We start from the raw sequence: 19,769 nt of genomic DNA, 5'->3' as shown, positions 1-19,769 counted from the left end.
GGGCTGGAATGTGTCTCAGATACCCAGACAAAGCTATGAGGGTGGACTCAGTTAGAAAGGGACCCATCCCGGCCAGGCACAGTAGCTCACACCTGTAATCCCAGCACTTTGGGAGGCTGAGGCAGGTGGATCACCTGAGGTCAGGAGATCGAGACCATCCTGGCTAACACGATGAAACCCCATCTCTACTAAAAATACAAAAATTAGCCGGGCTTGGTGGTGGGTGCCTCTAATGCCAGCTACTCGGGAGTCTGAGGCAGGAGAATTACTTGAACCTGGGAGGCGGAGGCTGCAGTGAGCCGAGATCACGCCATTGCACTCCAGCCTGGGGGACACAGCGAGACTCTGTCTCCAAAAAAAAAAAGAAAGGGGCCCATCCTTCAGCAAAGAGATGCACAACAGCAGGCGCTTCTGCTCCCCAAAGCCAGGTGTTTCTTTGTTGGGTTTACATAAAGGGAACCAGCATCCCCTTCCCCTGCGGGGTGTTGTGAACTCAGGCTTCAGCCATTCCCAATCTGGAGCACTGGCTGCAGAGGGGAGGCCTATGGTAAGTGTCTCAATGAGCAGTCTTGGAATGGGGTTGGATTGGTTCACCACTGGATTATTTATGCTATGAAAACATGTTTTCTTCTAAATTTCATCTGGAAAAGAAAGAAATAAGAATGACCAAGGAACTTTTGAGAAGCAGGAATTCAGCAGGTGCTTGTGCTGCCAGATACTGTAACTCACTTTCTACACCCCTCTGGCTGCTGTCAGGGGAGAGAACTGAAAGGGGGCAAAAGTGGAAGCTGGAAGCTGAGTGGGGCTGCTTAGGCTGCCCAGCACGAGGTTGGTGTCTTGGAAGACAGCCTCAGAGTGAGGCGAAGAGCGCGTTTAGGCTCTAATGTATTTCTGAGTTAGAGCCAGCGGGACTCGGTAATGTGAGATGGAGGGAAGGGAGGAGGGGACATGGACTCCCCGTTTACCAGCTTGGTGGCCCCATTTTCTGAGATGGAGGATGCTGGATGAGAAATAGAACAGGGATGAAAAGCAAGAGTCAGTTATGTTTGAGTTGCCTATTAGCTGTCCGTAGGCAACTGCCCGGAAGTTGGCCGGGTGGAAGGGTCTAGAGATCCTAAAGAGATCACGCATGCACATAGGGGATGGAGGGTTCTGTGAAGTATCAATATGCACCTGTGCTCAAAGCTAGGGACCGGATGGAACCATGCAGGAAGAGAGTATAGATGGAGAGGCAGAGGAAGGGGGCGTGTAAGAACCCTCACAGCAGCCCTTCACTGGGACCTGGACACCTCCCCCGTGTTGTACCCTCCCACGGCCAGCAGGCCTCTGCAGGGGCTACCAGGACACAAGGGAACAGCCTCCTAAGATCAAAGGACCAGGACAGAAAAGTGTCCTGGATTTGGCAACAAGCAGGTCACGGGCCCTGGGTGTCAGTGGAGGTGAGGACAGGAGTGTGGACAAATCTTTGGAGAAGTTTTTCTGTGAATGGCAGCAGGGAAGGGGAGCTGTGGGGTCAAGGGGCATCTTTGTGTTTTTGAAAGAAAGATGATAACAGAGCAATTTAAGAGAAGGGAGGGAGTGTATTTATAAGTGTTTTTGAAGCATCCGTGTATAGAACAATAGCATGCTCATTCCAGATTAGCACAGAGCACACAGTTGTCTCTCAGGTGCTTTGTAAACCTATGAGCCTCTGCCACTCCGTGTACCCAAACCACATTTCTTAACAAATGCACGTGAAATCAGATTTGTTTCGCAGATTCCGACAATGGCCTCTCCTGACTTTATTTCATCCTCAAAGTGCCTTGAGCTCAGAATGCAGCTCCATGGGCAGCTCTGCTTTTTGCACCATTTGGAATGACTTGAAGGCAGCCTCATGGAGGCTAGGAGCGGGCCTACATGGCCTCTTGGGTCCTCCCATCCTTGCCTGCGTTGCCCTGTGCCCTGGACAACCCACCTCGAGACAGGGAGCAGCACTGTTCTAGGGCGGTGGCCTGAATTGCCCCAACACTTTTCCTCTGCGTGATCTGGACACCTGGTGGTGGTGTCACCTGCTCCTCCAAGAGGGAGGCAAGGCTATAGCCGAGCACTGGCCCTGGCTGCTGGGACAGTTTTAACACCGCCTGAGGTAGTACAAACGTTCCGGTGTGAGATCCGGAAGGTGCCAGGAGATGTGTGCAGACAAGAACAAAGAGCCACGCCTAACACACACTTGTTGGATGCATTCAGCTTTTCGGGCCAGTTTGACAAACACAGACCCATCCCATGCTCATGGTAAACTTGAAGAATGAATAAATCACCTATGGCCTTCTCCAGTTTGTAAAAGAAGAGGGCAGGGCCCCATGTACCAAGTTAGCTAGGACCGGGCTGCAGCAGGGTTCAGATCCTGGCTCTGTTGTTCATCAACTGCATCACATTGGGGAGCGTTTACCTGCTCTGAGTTTCGGCTTCCTCATCTGCAAACGGTGCTCATGCTGCTTTCTCTGCAAGGTGCAGGGAGGGTGGCGAGGCGTGGAGAGACAGCTAAGTGCACTAGGGACAATGAGGTCAGAGGCTGGAAGGAAGTGCCCGGAGCACGGCAACTGGCAGAGAGCTAGTTGTCATCTAGGTTGATGGGACCTAGGGGCTGAGCACACGCCTAATCTTAAAGGGCTACTTGGGCTGAGTGTCCTGCCCAGGGACACACAGCTGACCCATGCCAGAGCTGGTCTGGAGCTCCTGAACTCCAGGTAGGGCTCTTTCCAGGAGAAATCTTGGCTTCCCTAAAACTGGGCCGTAAGAAAAGATGGGGACTTAAAGGGGTACCCTACGGATCTTATCAATCCTTGTGAATAGCCTGTTGCCTTTCCCAGCTCCGTGGGGGCCCCTGAATTCTTCAGGTCATTTGCTGCCTCATAACCAGGCTTGACCTACATCCCTAAAGCAGGTTGAGCCGGCTTATGGAAGTTTCCAGAGCCAGAGGCACTGCTGCAGCCACCTCCATGCTGGAAAAGCTTAGGCTTTCCCCCTGGGGCCATGTAGATGTCTGACCCCAAATCCACAGCACCCACTTTGCCCTGAGATCCCCTCCACTCACAGAACCACCCCCAGGCCCACGTTTCCAGCTGCCCACTACGCCTGTCCCAGGTCATCCCTCAGGCCCCTCCAACAGGATGTGGCCAGAACTGCACCCCAAAGCCCCTGCTCAGTGCAGCTCTCATGCAGGCCTCCACCCATGCTGCCTGCCTCCCTGCAGCCAGGCAGCAGCCCCAGAACCCATGCAACTGCCTTTCCTCAGTCAAGTCACTCACTCCATCCCCTGCATCTGCACCCCCAGGGCAGTGCTTTCCTGGCTACTTCTGAGTAAAACACAAACCCACAGGCCATCTCCGAGTGAAGGGTCTTGCTGAGGACAAACCTAAGGGAGAGATGAAAGTCCTCACCATCCAGCCCGTCTGGGGGTCCTTGTGCTCACAGAGGCCCCCTTCATTCTGAGGTCCAAGCTCACTTGGTCCCCACACTCCTTTAGATTAAGTACGTGCTCAGTCACCAGGCGCCTCAGCCTGGAGGATACCCAGCTCTCTGGGAGTCCCCGGGGATATCCTTTCACACCCTGACCTCATCAAATTAGCCATTCTTTAAGTTACTCAAGCTTGAAACTTTGGAGTCATCTCTGCCTCTCTGTCTTCCTGTCCCTGACACTTCTTTCTAGGCCCAGCTTAAAGTCACCTTTTCTGTGTAGCCCCCTCTCAGCACACCAACAGCTTCCTCCTGAGGGAACTGGAAGTGCCCTCCGTCCTTACTGCTCCGTCCTCACCCCAGCCTCTTCACATTGTGTTGTAGTAGTGTTCAGTGACGGTAACAGTGCATCTCACTGCATGGACGCCTCCATCTAAATCGAGTGCCTCGTGTGTTCTTTTCTCTTTTAACTCAGACAGCACTCTGAAGATTATCATCCCCATTTTTCAGAGGAGAGCAGACAGGTCAGGCAACTTGCTCAGGGCCACACAGCCACCAAGTGGTAGAATCGATCCTGGAATCCAGACCTGACCGCCCCATTTCCCTGCCTTGCAGGCAGAGCAGGAGCTACTCTGTTTGTCTTCTTCGTCCATAACTCAGCACCTGTACGGTAGGAACCCAGTAGATCTTGGTGGAATTGATTCCATTTTTGCCCTAACTAACATGCCAATCAGAGATCCTTCTTCCAGAGATGAAGAATTTTCAATGTGTGCTTTTATTGTGTAAGAACAAATAGTCTCTGCCAAGGTGGTTTTCAGAGTGATTGAAGAAGATTATTGGTCATCTGTAGCTGCAGGAGTCTCCTTGCTCTGCTATTTACAACTCATATTTGCTTAGCAAGCTCTTTTTTATTTTTAAAATATTTTAAATTTCTATTTTTAATTTTACTGTGGTAAGGATACTGAACATGAGATCTACCCTCTTCACAGGTTTCTAAGGGTACAATACAGTATTGTATCCATAGCCATAATGTTGTGCAGATCTCTAGAACATATGCATCTTGCATAACTGAAACTTTCACCCATTGATTAGCGACTCCCCATCTGCACCTCCTCCTAGCCTCTGGCACTGGCAACCACTATTCATTGCTTTTTTGAATTTGACTCTTTTAGATACCTAATGTAAATGGAATTATGCAGTATTTTTTGTTCTGTGACTGGCTTATTTCATTTAGTAATGTCTTCAGAGTTCATCCATGTTGTTGTATATTGCAGTTTCCTTCTTTGTAAAGGCTGAATAGTATTCCATCATATGTATATAACACTTTAAAATTTTTTTCTTGGTGTGTAATATTTTTACATATTTATGGGGTACATGTGATATTTTGTTACATGCATAGAATGTGTAATGATCAGGTCAGGGAATTTAGGATATCCATCACCTTGAGTATTTATCGTTTCTATGTCTTGGGGACATTTCAAGTCCTCTCTTCTAGCTATTTTGAAATATACAATACATTGTTGTTAACTGTAGCCACCCTACTCTGCTATCAAACATTAGAACTGATTCCTTCTATCTGTATGTTTGTACCCATTAACCAACGGCTCTTCATCTCCCCACCCCCGCCCCCCCAACACACACACACACATTGTTGTATCTGTTTACCTGCTGATGGACATTGGGTTGTTTCCATGTCTTGCCTCATTGTGAATAGAGCTGCAATGAACATGAGAGTGCTACTATCTCTTCAAAATCCTGATGTCAGCTCTTTTGGATAAATACTCAGAAGCGGGATTGCTGGATCATATGGCAGCTCTATTTTTAAGTTTTTGAGGAACCTTCATATTGTTTTCCACAGCAGATGCACCATTTTACATTTCTACCAACAGTGTACAAGGGTTCTGATTTCTCTACATCCTTACCAGCTTGTCTTTTGTTTTTTTTGCTCACAGCCATTCTAACAGGTATGCGGTGATATCTCATTGTGGCTTTAATTAATTTGCATTCCCTGATGATTAATGACATTGAGCATCTTTTCATACACCTGCTGGCCATTTTCCATGTCTTCTTTGAAGAAAGGTCTATTCCAATTCTTAGCCTAGTTTCAAATTGAGTTATTAGGTTTTTTGCCATTGAGTTTTAGGAGTTCCTTACACATTTTGGACATTAACTCTTTAGCAGATGTATGGTTTGCAAATATTTTCTCGTATTCTATACTTTGTCTCTCTCTCTCTGCTGATTATTTCCTTTGCTGTGCAGAAGCTTTTTAGTTTGATGCAATCCCACTTGTCTATTTTTGCTTTTGTTGCCTGTGCTTTTGGAGTCATATCCAAAAAAAAAAGTGTACAGACCAACGTCAAGATGCTTTTTCTTTATGTTTTCTTCTAGTAGTTTTACAGTTTCAGGTCTTATATTTAAGTCTTCAATCCATTTTGAGTTGACTTTTGTGTATGGTATGAAATAAGAGTATAATTTCTTCTTTGTGTGAATATCCAGTCTTCCCAACACCATTTATTGAAGAGACTGTCTTTTCCCCATTGTGTGTTCTTGGTACCTTTGTTGAAGATCAGTTGACTGTAATTGTGTGGATTTATTTCTCCACCCTCTATTTTGTTTCATTGGTCTATATGCCTGTTTTCATGCCAGTACCATACTGTTTTGATTGCTGTAGCTTTGGGATACATTTTGAAATTAGGAAGTGTGATTGCCTCCAGCTTTGTTCTTCTTCACTCAAGATTGCTTTGGCTATTTGGGCTCTTTTATATTTCCAAGTGAATCTTAGAATTGTTTTCTATATTTCTGTTTTTAAAATGCCCTTGGGATTTTGATAGGGATTGCATTGAATCTGCAGATTGCTTTGAATAGTGTGAACATTTTCACAATATTAAATCTTCCAATCAAAGATCAGGAACAACACAAGGATCCCCAATCTTACCACTTCTATTCAACATAGTACTGGAAATCCTAGCCAGAGCAATTAGACAAGAAAAGGAAATAAAAAGCATCCAAATCTGAAAGGATGACATAAAATTGTCTCTGTTTGTAGGTGACATGATCTTGTTTATAGAAAATCCTAAAGACTACACACACACACACACAATAAAACTGTTAGAACTAATAAATGAATTCAGTAAATTTGCCGAAAACATAATCAACATACAAAAATCCTTTCTATTTCTGTACACTATCTGAAGAGGAAATTGGGAAAATAATCTTACAATCGCATCAAAAAGAAATACTTAGGAATAGACTTAACCAAAGAAGTAAAAAACTTGTACACTGAAAACTATAATATATTATTTAAGATATGAAAAAAGACACAAACAAATGGAAAAACATCCCATGAACATTTTATAATAGCATTCTAAGGACCCCTTTCTCCTGGCCCGGTCCTCAGCCTAACTGTGACTGTGAGGGCTGCACACACAGGAAGGGTGCAATTATCGTTTATGGCCTGAGCAAAGGGTGTCATCTCCCCATCTCAGCTGGTACCTCTGAGCCGATCTGCCAGGTTGTGGGTCTGGCTTGTCTAGAGCCTTCATTCCCCGATCCTACAATGCTCTCCACCCCCTCCACCTCTCCGTGCCTCTGTGACCCCATGGTGTTGTTGCGAGGCTCTTCTAGGTTATCACTAAATGCCTCTCTCTGAGCCCCTTACTTAAAGTCCTTGGTTGAAAATTTCTCTGGCAGGGGAATTTTCTTTTCTCTCTTTTGTTTGTTTGGTTTTTGTTTTTTGTTTTTTTGAAACAGAGTTTCACTCTTGTCATCTAGACTGGAGCACAGTGGTGCAATCTCTGCTCACTGCAACCTTCACCTCCTAGGTTCAAGCAATTCTTCTGCCTCAGCCTCCCAAGGAGTGGGGATTACAGGCGTCCGCCACCAAGCCCAGCTAATTTTTATATTTTTGGTAGAGACAGGGGTTTGCCATGTTAGCCAGGCTGGTCTCAAACTCCTGACCTCAGGTGATCCACCCACCTCAGCCTTCCAAAGTGCTGAGATTACAGGCATGAGCCACTGAGCCCTGCCACGCAGGGGAATTTTCAACAAAGTTCTATGCATCTGTTTTCCTCCACTTCTTCTCATCCTCTCTCTCCCCTGAACATCCCACCTTTCTTCTCTCCATCCAGTCACCCCAGCTCATCCCTGCCCATAATTCCAACCCTCCTGTCTCTTTGGAGTCCAGCAGCCATAGCCAGAGGTCAGGGGTGGAGTAAAGGAGGAAGGCAGGGTGCTTTCTGCCAGGAATCTCCCATCTCTCTGTACCCACCTCCTGACCCCCACCAACCTCTCCCTCTGGTTGCCGCCTGGCTCTCCTCCCCTCCAGGCCCCAGAAATCCCATCTGCCCCTCCCTGCCCTTTCCAAAGGAAGGGCAGAGAGAGGGCAGGTGCCTCTGAGGGTTGTCTCTGAGGGGCAGCCCCAAGGGACATAACTGGCTGGGCTCCTGGAGGAGGTGGGCAGGCACAGGCCAGGGAGGAGAACACAGAGGCCAGCAAGTCAGGCTTCTCAGGAAATGAAATTGCTCTGTGCAACAATGAGAGAGCCACTTTTTAAACTTTTTGCGTGAGTGTGCATTCAATTGCTCACATTGTTTTGGCTCCAGGGGAAATCTGACCTCGGAAAAGGCTGAGATGAAGCGGGTGTGGGTGGAGAGCCTCTGCTATTTCACAGGACTGAGAGAATCAAGCAACACATTCTTCAGAGGCACCTTTCCAGGCAGACCATTCCTCCTTTCCCAAGAGCAGGGCATTCGGCTGCCCAGCAGAGGCCACGGCAGGACCCACTTTGGCCAGAAGTGACCAAGATAGTCTGTTCCCCCGGGGTAACAATGAACTCTGATGGGGAGCAAAGATTTGCTGACTGAATCCATGGGAAATTATCTTCAACCCTGCACCTTGAGAAGCTTTTACTACATTACAAATTACCAGACCCCTTCTTCAACCAATTAAACCAAACTTCCTGAAAATGTAAGCTTTCAGGGATATGTAAGCTTTCCAAATGATTCTAATGTCCAACCAAGGTTAAGGAACATAGTCTCAGCATCCTAGGTGCATCCAGTGAGCATCCACTGACCAGCCAAACACCCTTGGGTAAGGGGCACAGCCTTAGGAGCCAGAGAAACCTGAGTTTGAATCCCAGCTGTGCCACTTACTAGCCGTGGGACTTTAACCTAATTCTTCCATCTTTTGAAACCTCAATTTTCTTATCTGTAGCATAGGAATGAGAATAATACTCACCCTGTGGCTTTGTTTTCAGGCTTAAAATAAGCGAGATGTTTCTGTAAAGCAAGTGGCCTAGCCTTGCAGGGAACTGTCAGTTTGTGTGTTGCTGTTGAATACAAACCGTGTTCTAGGCATTGCCCAAGAGAAGAATCGCAACACAGTCAGCCCCAGAAAGTGAGGTCCATTCTCCCAACTGGGCATCCAAGGCCTCCATAAGCAAACACAACCCCTTTCTCCAGCCAAACTATTCCACTTGTATTTCCATAGGTGGCCTCACATTCCTCCCACCATGAGAACAATCTTTCTCCTCTTCTTGCCTGGCTCTTGCCCACCTTCAGGGCCGGGCTCACTTCCCACCTCCTCCCCACCCTGCCTGGATTCGTTCCTCTTACAACATCCTATAGAACTAATGTCCACACGGGGCTGTCAACGTCTGTCTCCAGATATGCTCCTTGCCAGTGGCTGTATTAATGCCTTGTGACCCTTTCTTGGTTGCTTTTAAATCATTTCAGTCTTTCGTTGCTACCTGGGGGCAGGCTAGGTCTCATCTCTCATGGAACCCCGGCTGCATGTTGCTCTGGAGTCTGTGCTCATTCAACAAGCAATGATTTAGTTTGAGACAATGCTTCTTATTGAACTGCAAAGTTTCCTATTAGTACCAGAAAGAGGGATATAAGTTGTGATCCTTCAGCAAAGAGCTTGCAATCCTCCTGAAATTAAGCAGCCATGAACACTTATGATGAATTGTGAGCTGGATGAATGTGGGGAAATGGAATGGGGAGAGGGGTGGGGAGCCGCTGGGGACAAAGGGCAGGGGAGCTGGGGCTTAAGGGAAAGTGGATTGTGGACAGGCATGGTGGAAATAGGGAAAGCCTCCAGGAAGGAGCCTTTGAGCCAAGGCATGGGGGCCAGAATAAGCATGGCCCATCTGGGTGGTAAAGAGAGGGCCTGATGAGCGAGCCATGGCCAGCTCCAGCTCTCACCAGAGGTGTTCTAGTGAATGTAGGATGACTCCAAGAACCTCTGAAAGGTTTTAAGCCACAAAGCAACACCATGGAAGGAACAAAGGAGCGTTTCTTTATTCATTCAACAAACAATGAGAAAAATGCTACTTCCTTATTAAACTGAAAAGTCTGCTGGACACATTTCTTGCTGGAAATGTGCTGAGATAACAAAGTCAACTAAATCTGGAGCAGTCTCTAGCCAGAGGAGCCCACGGGTAGCTCAGTGCCCGGAGGAGTGCAGTGCTCCAAATAAAGCGTGGGCAGGAAAGGGAACGTGGGAGCCCAGATGGCGGAGGAGGCAAGGAGGCTGGAGGTCCGCCTCAAAGGGCATCCCAGCAGAGAGCAACTCCCCAGCTCCTGGTTGCCTTTAAATTTATTCTGACTGTAACTGTCAAACAAAAAGACTTAGCAGGAGGTGAAGAGCTAGAATGAAGCTTGAAAAATCAGGAGAACCTTTCTCCATGAACAGTTTATTCCAGCCCTAATCTTAGGCACAGACCCCGCCTGGAATGTTCCTCTGAGAATGTAGCCTTCCTACGGCAGGTACCCAGCCCCTGGGCACTGGCTTAGCATCGGAGTCCCTGCAGGGCCAGCAGCTGCTGCTATGAATACCCCAGCTTAAGCGACCATTCCTGTAACCTCCGCCGAAATAACTCCCCACCCGCTTTGTCCCCTCCAGAGCTTTCGTTCCCCTCTTCTGCTCAGCACACACAGTGAAGTTAACTCAGCGGGGTGACGCCGACTTGCCCAGACCCCCACGCCCCGAACGTACACACATAAACACACGGAAGCAGCCCCATCTGAAGCTGCCCGGATCCTTGACCTCCTTAAGATAGAACTGGAGTCTCCCACCCACCCCACCTCCACTCCCGACCCTCTCCCCAGCCCCCACCCTTTGACTGTTCTGCTTCCTTAGCCAGACTCTGCAAACTGAAATGTGAAATTTGAAGCCAGTGTTCCCCTTAGCAACCATGGTAACACAGGATCTGATAGAGAGCCTAGAGTTATAAAAATACCAGCTTCCACCAGACACTGGTTTCCAAAGGGAAACCAGTCTCCAAGCCAGAACCGTTTTTAAACAGTCTTAAAACTCAGGAGATTTCTAAACCGATCTCAACATGGCTCAGGAGGACATCTCTTTAATCCTGTTTTGGAAGGTGGTGTGGGTGCAAGCTTTGGATATTTTCTCTAAAATACAGAGATTCAGAATGCATGTGCTCGCGGGGGAATTAACTAGCCTTATGAAGGGCATATAGCAGGGAGCAGTTTTTCCTAATAAACATCAACTCTTTGGCATTTTTTCATAGTTAGATTGAGCTGCCCTGCTGATCCCCAGTGAAACCTTCCTTCCAGTTCCCTCCGGGGAGTCCTCATCTCCATCCATCCTCCTAATGAGGGAGAGAGAATGATTTCGCCTATCTCCCCTTGCTTGAAAACAATTTAAATTCACAAAGTCATTTTCCAGCCGGAATTCTACTTTAAGACTGAGGTAGGGAGGTAAGAGATGGTGGTGTCAAAACTTTTCTGCTCAGGATCAACTAGAAAAGTCCTGCATCCCTGTCCCCAGCCCTTTCTCTTCCCAGGGACACCTCCTCGGGCATGGGCCCAGCACGAGCTATAAATCCCTGGTCTCTGCGTTGTTCTCTGCAGAGGGCACAAGCCTGATGAGTGGGGGCAGTGGGGGCAGTGAGGGCAGTAGGGGGACTCTCCCCAGGGGAGGGGCGCCTCCCCAGCCCCTAGACCCCAGCCCTGCCTTCACAGCCCTGGGCGGCTTGCCCTCCCACCTCCTTCCCCCGCGTGCTCCTCCTCCTTCCTCTTATCTCCTGGGGCCATGCCTTGTAATTTTGAAAAATCTTCTGACTCGGTAATTAATGTCTGAACTTCAAGAGGCCCCTGCTATCTGCAGAGCTGAGCTGAAGGTGGGAGGGGACCGGCAGCTGCTGACGGCTTAGAGGAGGGAGGGTGTGCAGGTTTTTTTTCTAAGGTGCTGAATGGAAGGAACTGTGGAGGAGAGGATCGTACCTTGCCGGAGTTGTGGGTACAGGATTATATGTACACAGGCACAAGCATCCGTCTAGATTTTTAAATCCTTTGGGGTAGTCCTTTAGGGTTAAAATCACACAGTAGGATGCCCTCCTGCTCACACACCCTCACTCTCCCTTAGCAGTTTCCCAGCAGGTGGATGGCAGCAAACACTAGGGGAGCCAGGCTGGGGGTCTTTCTGAGTGCAGGTCTGGTTAGGAGGATTGGTTGGGAGGGAGGGAGAGCAACTGACACATTTCAAAGATCATAAACCAGGCACTGGGGTTGCAAAAAATGGCCATCAGTTACTCCAGATAACTCAGAAGACAAAACATAAGCCTGCCTGTTTCCCACCTGCAAGGAGGATGGAGGCAACTCTGCCGACGTCTGCAGTGCCCCCGACCTCCATGCCTCCCAGAGTGTGCCCCCACCCTGCCCAGCCTCCGTGCTCCAGCACAGGTGCCCTCCATCTAGCAGCTGGGGTGCCGAGTGCTGGACCCGCTGCTAGGCCCTGGCATAAGTACACTGGGGTCCCTGTCCTCACAGAGCTGCTGTCTCCTGGGGAGGGAAGAAGCAAATGGTGCCCTGCACTAAGAGCCAGGGGTGAATAAAGCACACACAACTCTCCAGGACCCGCACGGATCTTTCTCCAACCCGTTCCAGCTCTCAGGACCTGTAGCTCAAATTAGCATTGATGATATCCACCTGCTGCCATTCTTGCCTTCAGATGTGAATGATGTTTAGGGAACTAACTTTTCTCCTCCTTTCTGTCCACCTCAAGACAGAGCTAGACTCCAGGTCCTTCTTGATGGCTCTGCTCTCACTGCCACCAGCACTGAACTGTAAGTCAGAGTGTGGGCTGGGCCAGGCCTTATGAGAAAGAACTCCAGGATCGGCCTTCTCTTGTAGCCAGGAAGAGGAGGGGAATGCTGGGGGAAGAAGGTGGGTTTCAGAGGCAGACAGTCTCCTGCAGCTTACCCTCTCTGGCCCTTGGGTAGATGTGTTAATTATTTTTGTTTGTTTGTTTTTGTTTTGAGACAGAGTCTCGCTCTGTCGCCCAGGCTGGAGTGCATTGACGTGATCTCGGCTCACTACAACCTCTGCCTCCCAGGGTCAAGGATTCTCCTGCCTCAGCCTCCCGAGCAGCTGAGATTACAGGCCTGTGCCACCACACCCAGCTAATTTTTGTATTTTTAGTAGAGACAGGGTTTCACCATGTTGGCCAGGCTGATCTCGAACTCCTGACCTCAGGTGATCCGTCCACCTTGGCCTCCCAAGGTGCTGGGATTACAGGCATGAGCCACCACACCCGGCCAGATTTGTTCGTTATAAATTGACTTCCTCCCTTCCCTGTAGCTCACCGTCTGAGAGGCACACCACCCCTGAAAAACAAAGACATGAAATAAAAGGATGGCTACACAGCATATTTTATATTGTATAAACTGAAGTGCTTCTTACTGGGAAAAAATGTGGAGGAACACAAGGCTCAGGGCCTTGGAGCACTCTGGGTGAAGGCCCTTCTTCTAGGTGCCCGTCCAGGGCTCTGCTCAGATGTCAGTTTCTCAGACCATCCCTGACCACACCCCAGCCTGTCCCCAGCCTGACTGCCTTCTCTTCATTGCCCTACTAGTGCCTGGCTTGGAGTTTTCTTTGTTAATCGCTTATTCTCTGTCTCTCAACTAGCATGGAAACTCTCTCAAGGCAGAGCACGCGTCTATTCACAGCTGTTTCCCTGTGCCTAGAACAGTGCCTGGTATATAGCAGGTCCTCAATAGACATTTATTGACAGAATTAAGGAAGTAGGGTGCATAGACTGAGCAAAGCCAGAGACAACAGTCAGCCCTTCTAGAATTCATCTGGAATGATTTCTCGGAGGAGATAAATCCAGGACCCTTGAAGGGGCAATGTGAGTGAGCAGAGTGGGGCTGTCTGGTTAGTGGTCCCTGGAGATGAGCTCAGAACAGGAAAGGGAAGAGAAACACCCCCCCCCCCACCCCACCAAGCAAGCCCAAAAGGGGCATTTGTGCCCACACTGTGAGTGAACCAGTGCAAACAGTGCTCTCAGCCCGAGAAGCTGCCTCTGTTCTGTCCCTGCCTTTGATTAAGTGGCCATTTCTCAGCAACCCTCATATGAGCTTCATATGAGATTTAGTCTGTCCAAAGTCAGAATCGCACAAACCACAATCTTTAGGAGAAGTCAGGATGAGCTTCTAGCAAAGCTCCCTGGACCAAGAGTCCATGGGGAGGGGTTATTGCAGGAGCCTGGGCACCTGCTATGGATTGTGACAGCACTCAGCAGGGCCCTCCTCTCTGCCTCTCCCATGAGGAACAGAGGAAATTAGGAGTATGTGCAGGGGGCAAGAAGGGTGGAAGAATGGAGTGGGTGGGAAAGGACACCCACAGTCACAGACCTTGAGGATGACAGAAACCCTTTAGCCCTTGACAATTACAGTAGAATTCGTCTATGAAGCAACATGTCCAGTAACACTATAACATGAGCCACATGTGTAATTTTACATGGTCTAGTAGCCACATTTTAAAAAACTGAAAAGGGAACAGGTGAAATTAATGTTATGCTGTGTAATATATCCAAATAATCACCATTTTAACATGTAATCAATATTAAAAAGTACCAGTGAGATATTTTTTATGTTTTTCTCTTTTGGTACGAAGTCTTTGAAATCCAGTCTGTATTTTACACTGAAAGCAGCTCTCGATTTGGACTCAGGCACATTTGAAGTACCCAAGACCACATGTGGCCGGTGGCTATTACGCTGGACAGGGCGGTCTGGAGGCGACTTCTGGAATCCTCAGGCTTTTGGAGCAGTTCTGGATCCCTAAAGTATCAAAAGTCTCAAAAGTACTTTTCATAGCCTCTCACGGCACCAGGTAGCAAAGGGGCACCATGAATACTAAAGCCTCAAGCTCACAGCCAGTGTGCGTGTGGGGCTCCCTGGCTGGAGAGCTCCCTGCAGGGTCTGGAAAACGTGGTCCTTCTTTTTTTTTTTTTTTTTTTTTTTTTTTTTTTTTTTTTTTTGAGACAGGGTCTCCCTTTGTCACCTAGGCTGGAATGCAGTGGCACAATCAGGACTTACTGCAGCCTCGACCTCCCAGGCTCAAATGATCGGCTCACCTCAGCACCCCCAAGTTGTTGGGACTCCAGGTGTGCACCACCACCCCTGGCTAATTTTTTGTATTTTTAGTAGAGACGGGGATTTGCCATGTGGCCCAGTCTGGTCTCGAACTCCTGGGCTCAAGCAATCACCCCGCCTCGACCTCCCAAAGTGCTAACGAGGGGGAAAGGTAAGAAAGAAGAAACGCATAGAAAGGGAAGAGAAAGGCTGTGGCTGGGGTGGCCAGTTGCATGACAGGGATAAGAACAGAATCCACAGATAGGGACACAGGGCTGGGCAGGGTCAGGCAGCTGCTACCCTCTCCTCACAGCAGCTCAACAGAAATCGTGGCCGGGTGTGTGGAAGGCACAATTAACTCATTCTTGCATTGCCCTTTGATTACACAGGACTACGATTTCTGTAATTAAGACCTTCTCCCTTACTCAGAAGTATTGAAACATGAAAGTATTTGCTGAATCTGGTTTCCCAGGGTTAAAAGCCAGACTTAGGAAACGCAAACACACTTGTGGAAATGCAAACACACATTCAGTAACTAATTATCCTTTAATTAAGGCCAAAACCCTGCTGAAAACAATTAGCTCTGGAAATTGAACAGTAGGTACAGCTCCACTTTTTGCTAATTGTTCTTCCCTGATAGCCAGGAAGTGATGAGTCTGGGGGGCGGGGTGGTAGGGAATGAATTAGTCTGCTGCTTTTGGTCTGGACTGGACCAAGCTCTACTTTTTTTGGAAATGTTAGTCAGAGGAGAGTTTGAGGTGTGGGGAAGGGCAAAGAGGATGTGGTTTGGGCAAGGGGAGGCGAGAGGCTGCCCCAGGCTTGGACGCGTGCCATGGGAAGTCTCAGAAGCTCCTGCTGGCCACACAGAGGTGGCTTGCCTGGCTGGAGTGGAGGGCGTGGGCCAGGGATTAGCTGACTGGAAAGCAATTAGATGAGGTGCGGCTGGCTGGGAAAATACCTGAAATCCCAGAGCCAGAGTTGAGACTTGCTTGGCTAACGCTGCAGGCAGGAGGCCTTGTGGGGCCTGGGGAGTGGAGATGCCCACTAGTGAGGGTGGGAGGGTAGCCGGATGGGCTGCGAGTCTTGGATGCCTCTTGCTGATGCGGAGAAGTGGATGAGTACAGATTGTATGGGCTTGGGGGTCCTGCAGCCCTCTGGGAAAGACGCCCTCTTCCTTGATCACCATTTCCTCTCTCTAAATGCCCCCCCCCCCCGCCGGTGCCCCCGCCACCCTCTACCCCTCCTCAGACTCCTTGGACATTCCTAAATCCTGCCTAGTCCCATCAGATCACCTCACCCCTTTCCTAGGTAGGATGTACATGTACAGTGTCCCCCCTTCCAGGACTTGCACATTTTGAAAGAAAGGGTGGGAAGAGAAAAGTGTGTGCCCCAAAGGAACAAAAAGGGTGCTTGGGATTTTGGAGGGGTAGGGAAGATCACTGGCGCCAGACTCTCCCCAGAAAACACCTGCGTGCTTAAAAGCTTACCTAGAACCCCTGAAGCCTGGCCTCTAGATGGGGGGGCTTCCCAGGTAAGAGCCCTCTGCTCTAGAAGTGGAATGTCAGGTTTTCATACAGGCAAGAGGGAAGGTCTTTATTGGTCAGAGGGGCCTTCCAGATCACCCTCAAAGCAACTGTGCAAAAGATTCCAAGTGCTGGCCCAGCACAGAGCAGGACTCTCTCAGATTCCAGTAGCCCCTGACAGCTCATTTTTTCCTCAGAAGGGACCCCAACTCTTGCACAAACCCCTTCTCTCCCCTCCCCCTCCCCTCCCCTCCCCTCCCCCTTCCACCTCCCCTCCCCCTCCCCTTCCCCTTCCCCTTCCCCTCCTCCTCCCCTCCCCTCCCCCTTCCCTCCCCCTCCCCCTCCCCCCTCCTCCCCTCCCCTCCCCCTCCCCCTCCCCTCCCCCCCCCTCCCCTCCCCCTCCCCTCCCCCTCCCCCTCCTCCCCTCCCCTCCCCCCTCCCCTCCCCTCCCCCCTCCCTCCTCCCCCTCCTCCTCCCCTCCCCTCCCCCCTCCCCCTCCCCTCCCCCTCCCCTCCCCCTCCCCTCCCCCTCCCCCTCCCCCTCCCCCTCCCCTCCCCCCCCCTCCCCTCCCCCTCCCCTCCCCCCTCCCCTCCCCCTCCCCTCCCCCCTCCCCCTCCCCCCCCCTCCCCTCCCCTCCCCCTCCCCTCCCCCCTCCCCTCCCCCTCCCCCTCCCCCTCCCCTCCCCCCTCCCCTCCCCTCCCCCCCCCCCTCCCCCTCCCCTCCCCTCCCCCTCCCCCCTCCCCCTCCCCCTCCCCCTCCTCCCCCCTCCCCTCCCCTCCCCCCTCCCCCCCTCCCCCCCCCTCCCCTCCCCCTCCCTTTCTCTTTCTTTCCCTTCTCTCTGTAGATCAGGGCCGGCAAATGTCTTGTATGAAGGGCCAAATAGTAAATATTTTAGGCTCTGCAGGCCAAGAGGCAAAGCTGAGTTTAACCACATCCCTGAGAGGTGTAGGACACGAGCAGCAGCATGAAACCAGGAGAGCAAGCGCCTTGACTCTGTCTTCATAGTGGAAAAAGCAGCCGTAGACGATATGCAAATGACTGAGAGTGACTGTGTGCCAACGAAACCTTATTTATGGACACTGAGATTTGAATTTCATATAATTTGTATGTGTCACAAAATATTCTTTGATTTTTTTCCCCAACTACTGAAAAATGGAAAGAACTATTCTTAGCTCATGGGCCATAAAAAGCAGGCTGTGGCCAGATTTGGCCAGTGGACTGTAGTTCGCCGATCCCTGATCTCGCTGTGGTTCTTGAGTGAGAAACTCCCCTCCAGATGATTTCAATGCACATTAAGGTTTGAGATCCTCTGTCATAAAGGAGAATTTGCAGTTTTTCAGGTGATACTGATGCTGTCAATAGGGGGATCCCACACTGAATATGCCCAATCTAGTCTGACCTTCACCCCATTTTACAGATGGCAAAACTGAGGCCCAGAGGCAACATACCTCTGTCATATGAGCCCAGGGAGAGTCTTCTTTGTTTCAGGATGCAGAGCTGGGTGGTGTTCTATCTCTAGCCGCCTTCAGCAATCTGCCCTGCCAGCTCACACTGCCCAAGGCTCTAGCCGAGACACAGGAAATGTGTATGTGTCCCCCGGAGCCCGAGAGCAGCAGGGCTGCCATGAGTCATTTCCTGTGAGTGGAGCTGGCATGTGCTGAGCCTTCCTCGTGCTGTCAGTTCACTCCCTTTTGACCACTCCAACCTGCGCTTTAGAGAAACTCCCTGCTGGCTTCCGGGAAGCGAAAAGCCCCTTCTGTGAGAAGGGAAAATGGAAAGAACCAAGGTTTGCATGTCAGACTTGCATGATTTCAAATCTCATGTTCATGGTACTGTCTGGGACTTGAAACAAATTCCTTCACTTCCTTGAGCCTCAGTTTCCATCAGTAAAGTGAGAAAACAGCCCCTACCTCTGCAGGGTTCCCAGAAGACCTGGAGATTAAATCTGTCCAATGTCAGGCACACAGTAGGGAACTTTTATGGTGTCTTTATTGGCCATCCTGGCGTTATGCATTAGCCACAAGGGTACCCGGCCTCAACCTCAAAAGCCACAGAAAAAGGCCACCTGATCCTCCTGACGACATGTGCGGCCATGGCTGTGCTGATGGCCTTACCGAGGCAGTCACTGTCCTACACTCCTAAGACATTGCCATTGACGATTTAGGTTGTGCTGTGCAAGGTTCATGTCCTTGAGACCCTTGGTGGCCTTCAGGGTGTGAGAACCCTGAAATTGTATGCAGACATCTGTGAACCTGTGTAGAGGTGCATTTTTCTGGGAGAGGTGCAGATTTTTCATTGGGATCCTCAGAGGGATCTGTGCTCCTAGGAAAGCTAAGGATCCCACATCTATAAGCACAGTGCAGAAGGGAGCACCAAACTTTCGAGGCATGTTCCTGGATTTGGGAATCAGCTCCCTGACCCCCATGAGTGGCCTTGGGCGCACTGGAGATCATCTGATCTCCACCCTCCGGCATGGTCCGTAAAGCAGCGACGGGGCTATGTGAAGATCAAATGGGACATGTCGGGCCAGGTGCGGAGAGGGGACTGGTGTGGGAACTGTCAGTCATTGTCCCTTCCCACCAAGCCCCCCACCCACCCTCACCCCCGACTTGGCTGCCCCCCACTCAACCTTTGGGTTTCCTCTGCAGAGAAGCCTGCTCTGATCACCTCATCCATCCAAAGAGGGCTCTCTCCCAGCACCCTGTTTGCATTTGTCATTCTACCCATCTGTCCCCCACTGTAGGTGGCCTGGGGACAGGCACCCGGGCTGTCTGGTCCCCATGACCCCAGGCCCTCTAGCCCATGATCATTTGCTTCAGGAAGGCATAAATGCATACCCCCGCCCTAGGAGCCACTGCCTTGGAGCCCGCCCACCTCCAGTCCCTACCTCCCTCCTCCCCGAGCAGCCACCTCTCTAAAGAGGCAGCTCCCACTGTGCTCTGGAGCATTCAGGATCCCAGCAACAAGATCAGAACTAAAAAGTGTGTTCTGTGCTTCTCCTGGGGCTGACGTGGTCCTGTCAGGTGCCCCCTCTTGAGCACAGTCAGCGGCCCCCAGAGAGGTCCTGGGCTGCCCCTCAGGGTCCCCATGCTCAGCCTGGTCTTTTTCAAGGCCTGATTCTAAATGCTGTGTGGGTCCTGCCTGCTCTGCCTGGAGGACAGTGGGGATCACCACTGGCCTCTAGGGGACCCCTCCACCACCCTCGTGCCCCCTAAGATGTGTGTGAGGCAGACCCTCCAGCTGCTCACACCTCAACTCCAAAGGCCTGGGTGATTATGAGGCACCAGTGAGTGAGATCCCCAACCAACCCTGTCACTTCAGCACTCCAGGTCTCAACATCCCACCAGGTCCCCCTGGGCTGCCAGCACCTGCCATTCACCTAGAGGGGCAGGGAAGGAGGGTGGAAAGCCCCAGGAGACTGCCATTGGTCATGC

General features: G+C 50.3%; 1 protein-coding gene and 1 long non-coding RNA gene across 9 annotated transcripts in view; one reads left to right on the top strand and one right to left on the bottom strand.

The window, feature by feature from the left end:
• CTIF (cap binding complex dependent translation initiation factor) overlaps positions 1-19,769 on the top strand; it is a 340,186-nt gene that overhangs the window by 293,100 nt on the left and 27,317 nt on the right. The gene's annotated exons all lie outside the window — the stretch shown is intronic.
• On the bottom strand, positions 410-17,949 carry LOC117063923. The gene is made up of 2 exons (XR_004429167.1): positions 17,784-17,949; positions 410-641 (listed from the first exon to the last, which is right to left on the bottom strand). It is a non-coding gene; the product is annotated as an uncharacterized LOC117063923 (long non-coding RNA).

Source organism: Trachypithecus francoisi, unplaced genomic scaffold, assembly GCF_009764315.1.
Source record: "Trachypithecus francoisi isolate TF-2019V2 unplaced genomic scaffold, Tfra_2.0 Lachesis_group19, whole genome shotgun sequence".
NCBI lineage: Eukaryota > Metazoa > Chordata > Mammalia > Primates > Cercopithecidae > Trachypithecus > Trachypithecus francoisi.
Note: the sequence above shows the minus strand (reverse complement) of the source record. Positions and strands in the feature narration are given on the sequence as shown.